This window comes from Equus caballus, chromosome 29, assembly GCF_041296265.1.
Source record: "Equus caballus isolate H_3958 breed thoroughbred chromosome 29, TB-T2T, whole genome shotgun sequence".
Lineage (NCBI taxonomy): Eukaryota > Metazoa > Chordata > Mammalia > Perissodactyla > Equidae > Equus > Equus caballus.
This window is the reverse complement of record NC_091712.1, coordinates 37,403,302-37,415,781: the sequence shown is the minus strand read 5'-3', so window position 1 is coordinate 37,415,781 and position 12,480 is coordinate 37,403,302.

Sequence of the window (12,480 nt, the reverse complement as noted above, 5' to 3'; positions counted from 1 at the left end):
TTTTAAAGCACCAAAGGAAATCATCATCTCTTGCCATCTTAAACTTGGGAGGTTTTGCTGTGTAGTTCCAGTGTCTCAGGATTCGCCACCTCTTTTCTTCATGAACATTTGAGTTAATGCCCTTTCACCTTAAGAACAGGGAGTTCAAATTCTTGACATTCTTGGGGTGGGAGGGTTGGGGTGGGCACACGTAGAAAAATCCCAAACTCGGTAATCTAGCTATGTTTTGTTTTAGGTGCCATCATGATAATGGCATATGTGGTCCTATTTCTTCTTCAGAGAAATGTCATTTTATCCTTCTGTGCATTGATTTGACGTTCTAAAGATATTTCCAGAAGATGATGCAAAAGATTTAAAATATATATGATAACAATGATTCACTTTCTTCTCTAGAACGTTATCATATGTTTTCATGGTTTTGTTCTTTTCTTTTTTCTTCATTTAAAAATCTGTAAGACACTAGAAGAGCAATGTAGAGAAGGTTTCATCTAGAAAAACAGAACAAGACTGTAGATCTAAAATATGGCTCAAATATTTTTGAGTAAACTGCACCCCTAATTAATTTTCAGTCTCTTCTGCCTCACTTTTGAAACAGTTGCATTAGCTCATCCATAAGAGATTACTTGAGAAATACATGCACGAATTTGGCTTATTTCTTTGAAACATTTTAAAAGCCAACATAATAGAAAAAAATAAACTACGTAGTTATTGAACAGTTTTGCTATTCATGAACTCCTCTTATCTAACAGTGGAAGCGCATGAAGCAAAAATTTTGAATCTGAGGGCTTCTTTCATTTATTCGACAAATACCTATTGAATGTCTAGGTTGAAGTCCATTTAAAACCACTTGAAAAAAAAGCAGATCAGGAAATAGAGAAACCAAAACGCCAGTGTCTCATTTTTACTTTGTGACATTTACATGTTATTCTTTAAAAACAACTCCGTGAACTGTGGCGTGGTTCCCAATTGGGTCTCTGGGTTATTTGCCAGGCAGACAGAAGGCGACAGAAGTGGGGACCCGCAGAGCCTGCCTTCTGAGATGATTGTCTATTTTCGAAACCTTTTTAAGGTCTTAAAATGATTTTTAAAGCTTGCTCCTCATCCCAGACCTTCATTTGGATAATTCCTAAGTCTAGGAGTGTGAAGGGAGGCAATTCTTCCCAGGTGCCTCCTGTCTGACCTGAATTTAGGAAAACACCTGTTGGCAGAATTCAGAAGCTCGAACTCAAACGCCATCCGTTCCCACATCTGATATTTTCCTCGCAATGGTGAATTGTCCTGTTTACATTTCAAAGATTTAGAAGCGTTATTTCTCCATGTTCTCTTGTTCCCTCCTCCTGCCCTCAACCCCAAACCCGCCCCTGAATCTGGAATCATTTTTGGGATCAGTCATTATTGACTCCTCTGTAGGTAAATTCCCTTCAATTTCCAAGCTAAGGAGAGATTTTTTAAAAAATTAAAAATTGTTTAAAAGGTCAAAAGAAATCATTTCAACGATAGCATCCTATAGTTTTATCCGCAGAGCAAAAATTTTAACCATCATCCCAAACAGCTGAGTAAAACACCAACCCTTTACTGTGCTTTCAGATGAAAAGAACTTCTGAAAAACATTTTCATTTTGTTTATTCCATCTTGCTCAAACGGTGTGATTACACCCCAGATTGGACTTGTCCACATCCTTTGCAAAAACCCAGTAAAGGGAAAAACCCAGAATTCAGAGAAATTCATTGATCATTTGAATGTGTGGTAACAACTGTCCTGGTAAGAGTCTGAGAACTTGGGTTTCATCCCTGGCCCTGCCACTCATGGGCAGACGATCTGAGGCCATCGTTTAATTTCTCTGCGAGTGGGTTCTTGATCTGTGTAATTAGATGCGATGATCTCTAAGACCCATTTGAGAAGATGAATGCTGTGATCCCATCGGATTTTTTTTTTTTGAGAACATCCTTTTTCAGGAAGACGCCCTCACACCTCCCTGTCAGCATTTTGACCAGGGTGTTTTAAAGGGCCGGGGTGATAGTTCATCAGACCCCAGACGGGTCACGGGCACTTCCCCTCCCGTCTGTCTTTAGCACTATCTTTCGAAACACAAATTAACTTGTATTTGTGACTGTCAACCCAGGACAAGAGTTAGTGTCCCAGCCTGCAGAGTCCTTGCTCTTTCAGAAATGTGTCCAGGCCCCTCTTGAGTGGAAGACGCAGGACTTGCCTGTCCTGCTGATGTTGGCAGCATGGTTCGCATTTCACTCATCCATTGTGTGAAGAAATCCTGCCCGAATTGCTCACAGGCTGTGTTCGAAGGAGAGAGCCAGAGTCTGGTCTTTCTTGTGCCTTGCGCCCACCCTCTCTCTTTCTCTTTGGAGAAGGGGATCAACAGACGAAGTGGATCAGTGTTGCCCCAAAGCCGTTCCTTTTAGGGTGCTCTATTTGGACTCTGACATTTCCAGTCCCTTCCTCCGTCGCCCTTGAGCTCCTCTGCAGGGGATCCCGGTACATTAGCCACATTGTTTGTGGTGCGTTTTTACAATCCTCTGTCATGTCTGTGTGCAGCTTGGCAGTCTGTGCATTGGCGTGGGGATTTGGAGAGCAGGCCCATTCCCCCGCCCCCTCCCCCTGCACTCCCCACCCTACCCCCACCGGTCTCAGGCTAGACAAAAGGGGTGCCTTATAGAGCGCTCATCTGTGCTGCGTGGGCCCCAGCAACAGCCCCAAAGATGTGCAAACACCTGGAGGGGAATTTGTGTTCCTAAGGAAGCAGCTCTGGGCCCAGGATTGTGCAACTTAAGGATGTAGTGTGGAGACCCGCGAGGTAACTGGCTCCCAGCACCGAACCAGACTCCGCTGCAGAAAGATTTGGGTGGTCCCTGCAGGATGCCTGAACTACCAGGTGGTCGACTAAGAAATCAGCCAATCGGGTTTCTTTTTTGGCCAGTGGGTGTAAGAAACTTCCAGAAAATGAAAGTTTTGTTTTCTTTCTTTGTTTTTTTCTGATCATAAAATTAGTTAATACTTACTGACCAAACTTGTAAAGTACGCCCACCCCCCCCCAATTTTTTTAAAAGAAGCAGAAGAACTGGGAATTTTCGGTTGGTGTTGAATTGGCCATGTGCAGGCCTGTCGTTTAAATAGTCTATCTGGGATCCCTTAATGAACCCAATGGCCCTGGGGTGGGGCCGGGGGGTGGTTGAGTACAGCGTTTCCTTTTGGAGGGTCATTAAAACTGCATTTCAGGAACTGGAAGGGGTCGTTAAGTAAAACCCACCTTGTGGCTGCCCTCTCTCTTCTTATTATTAGGGAAGGTTCCATTCCCTTTTTTTGGGACTGCCTTTCACAGCCTTGCAAGGACAGCTGTGTCCTCCTTGAGCACTGACAACACAAGCAGCTCTGAACACATCAGCCCCTTCAGCCACAGCCCCACCCACGGTCACTGCCAACCCTGAGCCAAAGCAGCCTGGATTCCCCTCCATTGACAACCCATTACACTGATCAGAAATTCTCCTTGGAGTCCTCCACTGCAGGCAAATCATACCTGGGCTAGGCATGTAAGCAGACCTCTCTATTGTAAACTTGAGACCCCAGTGCATGAAGGCATCCTGTTCTTCACTCTGAGCATTTTCAGGGCTCCCTTGTTGTAAAAGCTGGGCCTCCTTCAGAGAATTCCAAATTTCCCGGAGGTCAACTGGTTGGGTTCACTGAAGACCCCAGGACTCCTGACAAGTGCCTGGAACTCTTGTGGGCCTCCCAGAAGGGTGGGGGACGGTCATTGGTTCAGTCTGACCCTCTGGGCTCACATGGACAGGACAGTGACAGGACTCGGTCTGAGGAAATGGGCCAGGAGGCTATTGTACGATACGCAGAGGCCACCAAACAAAGCCACGACCCATCACACCATAAAGAAATGGTAGCCAACATTTCCACTGAACACATCCTGTGTGGCAGTGAAGCTGCTAGGCTTTTCAAAGGGATTTTCTCACTAGATTCCCAGAGAAGCCCTGTCAAGTGGGAAGATTATGATCCTTAATTATGGGTAAGAAATCATAGGGGAGAGAGGGCAAGTAACTTGCCCAAAGTCACAAATACGTGAGTGGATCTGCTGAGACTTCACCCTAGCTGGATACAGAGCCGGGCCCTTGATGGATGGTTGGCCCCGTCATGAGCAGCCTGCTCTGTTGCGCTCATCACGGCAGCCCTGTGAGCAGCATGGTGCCCGGCACAGAAGACACACTCAGTACATTTTGTTGGATACACAAATGACCATGCTCTGCTGCTTTGAACCTATATGGGTCCCTTTCTCAGAGGAGAAATTGAAATCCCTCCGTAGACACAGTGGCTTCCAACCTGACCAAGTTCTGGTTGGGTAGTAGAAGTTGGGGGTGTGTGAGGAGGACAGGATGTGTTCACATTTCCTCCGAGACCTGCTAACAGATCCACAGGAACCCTGAAATCTTTGGCTTCCAGGCAAACTCTTCATGAGTGTCAAGTCCAACGCCCCTGTGAAGCCAAAATCTGTCTTAGTTTCCGACTGCTGCTGTAGCAGATTAGCACCACTTCAGCGGCTTCCAACAGCAGAGATTTATTCTCCTACAATTCTGCAGGTCAGAGGTCTGAGACCAGTTTCACTGGCTAAAGTCAAGGTGTCTCAGGGTTGGTTCCTACTGGAGGCTCCCAAGTGGGATCTGTTTTCTTGACTTTTCTAGCTTTGGGTGGCCTCCTGCTTTCCTTGGCTCATGGTCATTTCCTGTATCACTCCAGTCTTTGGTTTCCATCATCACATGTCCTACTCCTCTTGTCAAAAACTAGGAGCTATCCCTCACCCTGGAGAAAAACATGGTTTAGGGGTTACAATAGGAGAAAGAATCTTATTCCCTCCCTCTCTAGAGCTAAGTGTGCAACAGGACGCTGGGGAGTTTTTTTTTTTTTTTTTTTTTTGGAAGATTAGCGCTGAGCTAACACCTGCCACCAATCCTCCTCTTTTTGCTTAGGAAGGCTGGCCCTGAGCTAACATCGTGCCCATCTTCCTCTACTTTATACGTGGGGTGCCTACCACAGCATCGCTTACCAAGCGGCGCCATGTTTGCACCCAGGATCCGAACCAGCGAACCCTGGGCAGCCGAAGCGGAACATGCGCACTTAACTGCTGCGCCACCAGGCTGGCCCCGAAGCTGGGGAGTTTTCCTACTCTGCCAAGTTAGCAAGCCACAAGTGGAGATGGGGCCACCATCCTGTCTTCAGTTGCATCAGGCATTAATCAACTGAAGTTGGCCTCACTGACTGCTTTGGGTCTACTCTGATATGGAGGAATTGGTTAAAGAAATAAGGAGAAATGCAAATCAAAACTACACTAAGATATCACCTTACTCCCATTAGAATGGCAAAAATAACTAAAACATAAAGTAAAAAATATTGGAGAGGTTGTGGAGAAAAAGGAACCCTCATACACTGTTGGTGGGAATGCAAACTGGTGCAGCCACTATGGAAAACAGTATGGAGATTTCTCAAAAAATTAAAAATAGAAATACCGTACGATCTAGCCATCTCACTGCTGGGTATCTATCCAAGGAACTTGAAGTCAACAATTCCAAAAGTCCCATGCACCCCTATGTTCATTGCAGCATTATTTACAATAGCCAAGACGTGGAAGCAACCTAAGTGCCCATCAACTGATGATTGGATAAAGAAGATATGGTATATATACACAATGGAATACTACTCAGCCATAAAAAAGGATAAAATCATCCCATTCACAACAACATGGATGGACCTTGAGGGTATTATGTTAAGTGAAATAAGCCAGACAGAGAAAGACAATCTCCGTATGACTCCACTCATATGTGGAAGTTAAACACGTAGACAAAGAGAACAGATTAGTGGTTACCAGGGGAAAGGGGGGCTGGGAGTGGGCACAAAGGGTGAAGTGGTGCACCTACAACATGACTGACAAACAGTAAGGTACAACTGAAATTTCACAAGATTGTAAACTATCATAATCTCAAAAAAAAAAAAAAAGACATAAAGAAATGAAGAAATTCCTCTCCCAAGGTTTCTAATCTCATAGCGGGTCTCGGGTTCTTTGGACCCCATGGTGAGGTAGAAGTGTGATCTTTTTCATCTTATGTGGAATGCACCGGGACCTGTTGATGAGATGGCTGTGTGCAAGTAGGGCAGGGAGCAAGCCCTGTTTCGATGTCTTCTTGCTACTTGGGACCCTTCTGTAATGGTAGAGTGTAATAAAACGCTAGAGACCCCTGTTCCTCTGCCCTTCCATGACAGCACTTCACCCACGTGGAGGTCTTTTTAAAATGGCATTTAGTGGGTGAGTAGCAGGATATATCTGGATGGGAAACAGCCTTCTTTCAGAGCCTGATAAATCACACCAAGTAAGTGAGCATCTAGTCCAACTCTGTGAAGTCAGCTCTTCCCTTAAGAGGTTTGCAATCTCTTGGGGGTGACAAGATGTGCCTGAGAACAACTGCATTGTGAATGTGGGTCTGGCTCACGGGTTGAGCAGGTTCTGATGCTCAGTCCTGTGCTTATACTAGAGAAGACAGGAGGGCCAGGCCTCTTTAATTGGATCAGGGGGCCTGGAGCTGCCCCTTGGGCTCCCTCAATGGGATTGGTGCTGCGTGAAGGGATGGAGCTGGGAGCCTCATTCACTGCACTGCTGTGCTGGCTGTTGTACCACACCCTCATTCCACAGAGGTTGACTATCCAGTTTGTGGATTAGAAGACCCTTTCTGCAACTTTTCCTAAGAGAGTCCAGATGCAGCCCACTCCTCTTCTCCTCAGCACATCCATTCGAAGACGGAAGGACAGACAACAGCATCACAGCCCGCCTGCTTTACTAATCACCAGCAGCTCTGATGGAGGGAGAGTTTTTCAGCTACAGCAGTGTCTAAGGTGAAGTTTGGGGATTCGGTGTCTGCTTTCCATTACCACAGATAGAAGAGCTGGCGGAACATCCACCCTCCTAGCCAGCTGGCTGGGCAAAGGTGAAAGGAGAGGAGGAAAGAAGAAGGCATGTATCAATCCACTTTTTCCATTACCCGGTCCTCTAAGGTACACTGCTGGACTGTGTTTCCTCTCTATCATGACCTGGGAAACTGAAGCTCTAGGCGCATATCTGAGTTACCCAAAGACACAGAAAGACCTGTCCCCAAGGGCCTGTCCTGGGCTGTGGGAGTGCTGGTGTGTCTGTTCTCAGCGTTAACAGTAAGAAATAGAAAAGCCTATAATATGAGTTTTAAACTTAAGGGAAATGCTGGTTTGGCTTACCATTGAGAAAAAGATGTTTGATACCTAGATAAAGATATCCCTAATGGAAGATGTCACCTTCATTTCACATCTTAAAATAAAAGTCCCATTCCTGTCAATGGATGTCCCATTTGATGTCTTAGAACGGTGATTTACACCCATCCATCACTGAACTCAATATCTGTGATGATGTGACAAGAGAGAGTCCCACCTTGACCCTAGAGTTTCAGTGGATTTTCCCTGAAGACAGACAGCTGTAATTTAGTGAGAAAAGACGCTCACATTGGGCTGAAGTTTGCAAATCAATACAAGGTGTTGGCTCCCTCGGAACTTCCCCATTTTGTTAAGGATTACATTTCTACATGGTTTGCAGACTAGATGTTAATCAGTGGCTGTTGGCCAGCGAGGGCCAACCCTACCAGCAAATAAATGCATTTAAGATGTTAGAGAGTGACTGAAGAGGAATATGTACGCAGAGACCTGAAGAATATGAAACCAGTTAAGAACTCAAAGGTCATTTTGTTCAGGGCAAAATTCTTGTGCATGGTGCTGACAGTTTGCCCTCTGGGTGTTTTCAGAGCTTAAAGGATCAAACTCGTCCGCATGAAATATGGAATGTCTAGTACAGAAGCCCGTACACCCCTTCAACCCAACCTTTTGGCCCTATAATGGCTTCAGCTTCCTGCTGGATACCACCCTGCCAATCGCTCTAGCACAGGCACGATCTCATTGAACTCATGGGCTGGCATCTCTAGAGGATGTTTAAAGAGGGCTTAGGGAATAAAACAAAGTGGAATACTCAACAGCCCATGGTTTATTTTAGGCCATGTGAAGGAGGGGGAGAGTTATCTTTCTCCACATCTGAGATCAGTTCCCAGTGATAACGGAGCTTCTTTGCCACTGTGCAGAAATCCCAGCATGGCTGACGTGAGAACATCACTGTCAGAGTGGACCGCCATGCTAAGAGAGGGATGAGCTGTGGTCTTTCACTTAAAAAAGATGGTTTATTTTCCTGGAGGTCGATAGGGAAGAGTAGGCGTTTATTTTGTGGGCTGTTGACTTTAAGAACCACGAGTTATGCTGAGAGATGGATTATAAATAGATGACTAACTCAAGAAGGCAAAGTTTGCTTTGGATTCCAAACCCCCTTGCTGACCCCCACCTACTCACTTTCGGTATCGTCACTGTGATGCCGAGTCCCTGGTACTGTCCCTCATTCAGCTGCAGAACCCTGATGCACGTAGGGCCCTGCACTCTGGGCCACTTCATCAAATCTTCCCTCCCGGTTCCAGGCCAGTAGCTTGTCAGAGTTGATACACTCTTTTGAGCTAAGGTGACGATGACTCTTAATGGCTTAAAGTTATCCTTCTTTGTTGAGCTTGGCGTGTAAAAGAAGACTTTAACACCTTGAAACTTAAACCAAGCATAAGAGTCCACGGGAATTCTAGGCACCAACGACAGAATAATATTTTTGGGCAAAGAGGCCTTTTGATGTCTTTCAACACCTAGCACAGTGCTGTTTGTTGAGCAATAGTATCAGCTAATGCAAAGGGTGGCCAGCAAAACTGGAAACGTAGCAATTATTTTATTGTATAAGGACATTAATATCAATGAACCATTGATGTGTGGTTTACATCTAGATGTCTAGAAACATTCCCCTATGTTTTTAGATTTGGTGGCCACTCTGAATACTGAGCACTTACTGTGTGCTTTGTATATGGTTTCTCACTTAATCATCCCAAGGGCCCGAGGATGTAGGTGTTATTATTTATCATTCTTGTTTTACATAGGAGGAGAAAAAAGCTTGAAGAAGCTAAACCGAGCAATGGCCTCACAGCTCGTCAGAACTCAGTGTTGCTTCCTTCTGCTCTCTACTCTGAGACGCCACCCTTCCTTAGCCAAAATCGGGGGCTGAAGAAGGATGCTCTGCTCCTATGTCTTCAGGCTTTTGGATTTTTTTTTTCTAAGAGCGCTTTCCATCGGTTCTTCAGGTTGAGCGACTAGACGTGCAGTTTCTTTGTTGTAAGGCAGCCTGACCATTGAACCCACTCTCCCAAGAGGTTGTTACTTGCCCAACATCTCCCAGCAGGCAAAGGTCAAAACTGGGGTGAAAGCTCACAGGCAGAGTGCTCAGGGCCAGTGCCCTTGGGGAGTGTCCTTGGCACCCAAGGTTATGTTTAGATTCGATTACTTGGGGGTCATCGGCAGTCTTCCAGAGCCCCGCATAATAGCCACTGTGGAAGCTCTAACTTTTTAATTTTTAAAAAAGTTTTACTGGTAAATTATTTTATTGGGGTCATATTGGGTTACAACAGTGTGTAAATTTCAGGTGTGCGTCACCATATTTCAGTTTCTGTAAAGACTGCATCGTGTTCACCACTGGGAGCTCTGGTTTTAAAATCCTCTTCCAAGACTGAAGGAGGAGGCGGTTTCCCATTGGACGATCTGTAAATGGTGGTCATTTTCTTGCTTGTTTGCCCACGCAGTGGAGCAGATAACGGGTTTTCAGGCTCCACTTGGAGATTTGCCTTCCTTAATTATGCCTCGGCTGGTAAAACTCAACCAAACTAATCACAAAACACTCAGTCCAATAAAAGAACCCACTTTTTATGATGGAGAAATTAACTAGTGTCGAGCAGTAGAGGTTAGGGAAACTGTCATAAAATATAATTATAATTATAATAATATTAATAGTGGTACACCGTATGTGGCTTCCTGCCTTTCATGCCAGATCTGAGAGCGACTGGCTAATGCTAAGTAATGTGACTTGCGCTGTTAGAACTATGTATGCATCTAGAAAAGGAATCAGGGGTTTTTGTTTGTTTGTTTTTATAAATGGTGCCCCTTGGCCTGGTCAAAATGCAGGTGGAGATGCAACGCTGGAGCCTTCGTCCAGGGACCTGAAGGCCATTCCAAAGTTGTGTACTGAAGGGAAGTGGTAACCATCTAGCACTGGTATTCCAGACTCCCCCAGATTGTCAGGTCTCCCTGTCACTGACTTCCTGTGACATTTGGGTCTAGTCTTGCGTTCTCTTATGGGGTATGAGGGAAGGAGGTGGTGGGCCTAACGTGATTCTTTCCCCCTTTGGGGTTTGAACAGAATTACTATGAGCACAGAATTTTGGAAGTCTGTTTTGAACTTCCGGTGCTGTGTACTTCACTTCTGGGTGTGTTTGATTTCTATCCCCAGGCTCGCTGGGCTCGGCCAAGAAGCAGATTTGGTTAGCGATTGAAATGGGTTCCTGAGGACCCAGGTCACTGATCCTATAGCTTTGGAAGAAGGCATGAAGGTGAGGGGGAGGACCCAGCATGCGCCCCAAACTTTCCAAAGGTGCTATGTCGCACGTGTTACTTAACCTCCACGGTGTCAGTTGCTTCATCCGTAATAAGGGGATAGTCTGTGCATTTAGTCAGTGTGGGGATTAAGTGCAATGATATATATAATGTCCTTAGAACTATGTTGGGCACTAATTCAGCCCATAATGTTAAAGAGTTACTATTATTTCTTTAACTACTAAAGTCTTTCCAGAATTAGTTATAAACAGGTTACCTGGCAAGGATTAGTTAATGGCAAGTCACAAGAGAGGTATCCTAGATGGTCAAGGATGGGGTAGGGAGAGCAGGGGGTGGGGCTACAAAGATAAATTACCTTGTTCTAGCTCTGCCATTCGGAATCCTGTTTGAGGCCCTCCAATGGTCCTTGAGCAGTAGACTTGAAACAGTTGCTCTAGCACATTCGTGGACAAAGGTGGCTGTGGGGTGAGTGAGATGACAAGTGACCCCAAACCCTATGCTTTGGAAAATGATTCCAAGTAATTTATTCAGGATAAACGTCCTAGCTTAGGAGAATCTTCTGGAGTCAACACGGAAGATGGAATCATGGAGGATGGGTGGGTATGATGCTGGAAGGAAAACTTGAGGAGGCAGCAGAATTGGCTGCAGCTACAGGAGAAGAGTGGTTTAGTGCATTTCTGTTTCTAGGCATGTTGAAGACCACAGGATAAAGGAAGCCTTAACTGAAGGCTGGTCTTGTGTCTCAGGGAGGCCAACCACAATACTTTTTAGGGATTGTGAAGGCAGCTAGTTGCCATCTGTGGCGTCCAAGATAAAGCTGGGTCTTACAATTCGTTCTTGTGCATCACTCTTGAACCCAGAGCATCCCCTGAAACCAAACAAGTCCATGTTGTGTTGAATAGGTGGCTCCATGTTGGCATACCATAAACGACATCCATCAAGGGATGGCAGAACAAATTGAAGCATTCATAGCAGACCAAAACTAGAGGAAAATCAGAATAACTTGCCTTTCAAGAGGTGGCTCCTGGACTTTAAAAGGTAGTTATTGGACAAGGAAAGAATCTGTTTTACAAAGGCAATAAACAGGAATATGGAGGCTGCTACTCACCAGAAATTGGCCAACGAAGTCACACTTCTAAATGTCTGTCTGAAAATCTCTTTTTCATCTTTTGCTGAGGAAGATTGTCCCTGAGCTAACATCTGTGCCAGTCTTCCTCTGTGTTGTATGTGGGTCACTGCCACAGCATGGCTGATGAGTGGTGTAGGTCCATGCCCAGGATCTGAACCTGTGAACCCCAGGCCGCTTAAGTAGAGCACACTGAACTTAACTGCTGTGCCACAAGGCTGGCCTTTGAAAATCCTTTTCTTTCTTTTTTTTTTGGTGAAGAAGATTGTCCCTGAGCTAACATCCATGCCAATCTTCCTCTATTTTTTATGTGGGATGCTGCCACAGCACAGCCTGATGAGTGGTGTGTAGGTCCGTGCCAGGATCCGAACCTGCAAACCCCAGGCCACTGAAGTGGAGTGCACGAACTTAACCACTACCCCACTGGGCCAGCCTTTCCTTTCTCTTTTTGATCCCTAGAATTCTAAGGATTGGTATACAATGGTAAGTACAATTCAGGTTTTCATTTGCATTTTTCTGTCAGTGTTATAAAAATGCAAGATCCAAAATCATCAGTATGAGGAGAAATGGATATCTGCCAAGGGCTGGATTTGATCCTTTGGCCTCTCTTTTGTACTTCTTGGAATCACTAGGCTTAGGACAGAAAGAGATGAAAAATATCCAGAGTGCTAATTCTCTCTGACTTTGTCCTAACTCACTTGTTACGTGATACTGGACAATAGGCCTCCTTTCCCTGTGCCATGGTTTTCTCATCCAGAGCCTGGAATATCATGGTAATTACAGCTTATAGGTGCTCTGGTAAAGGGTGT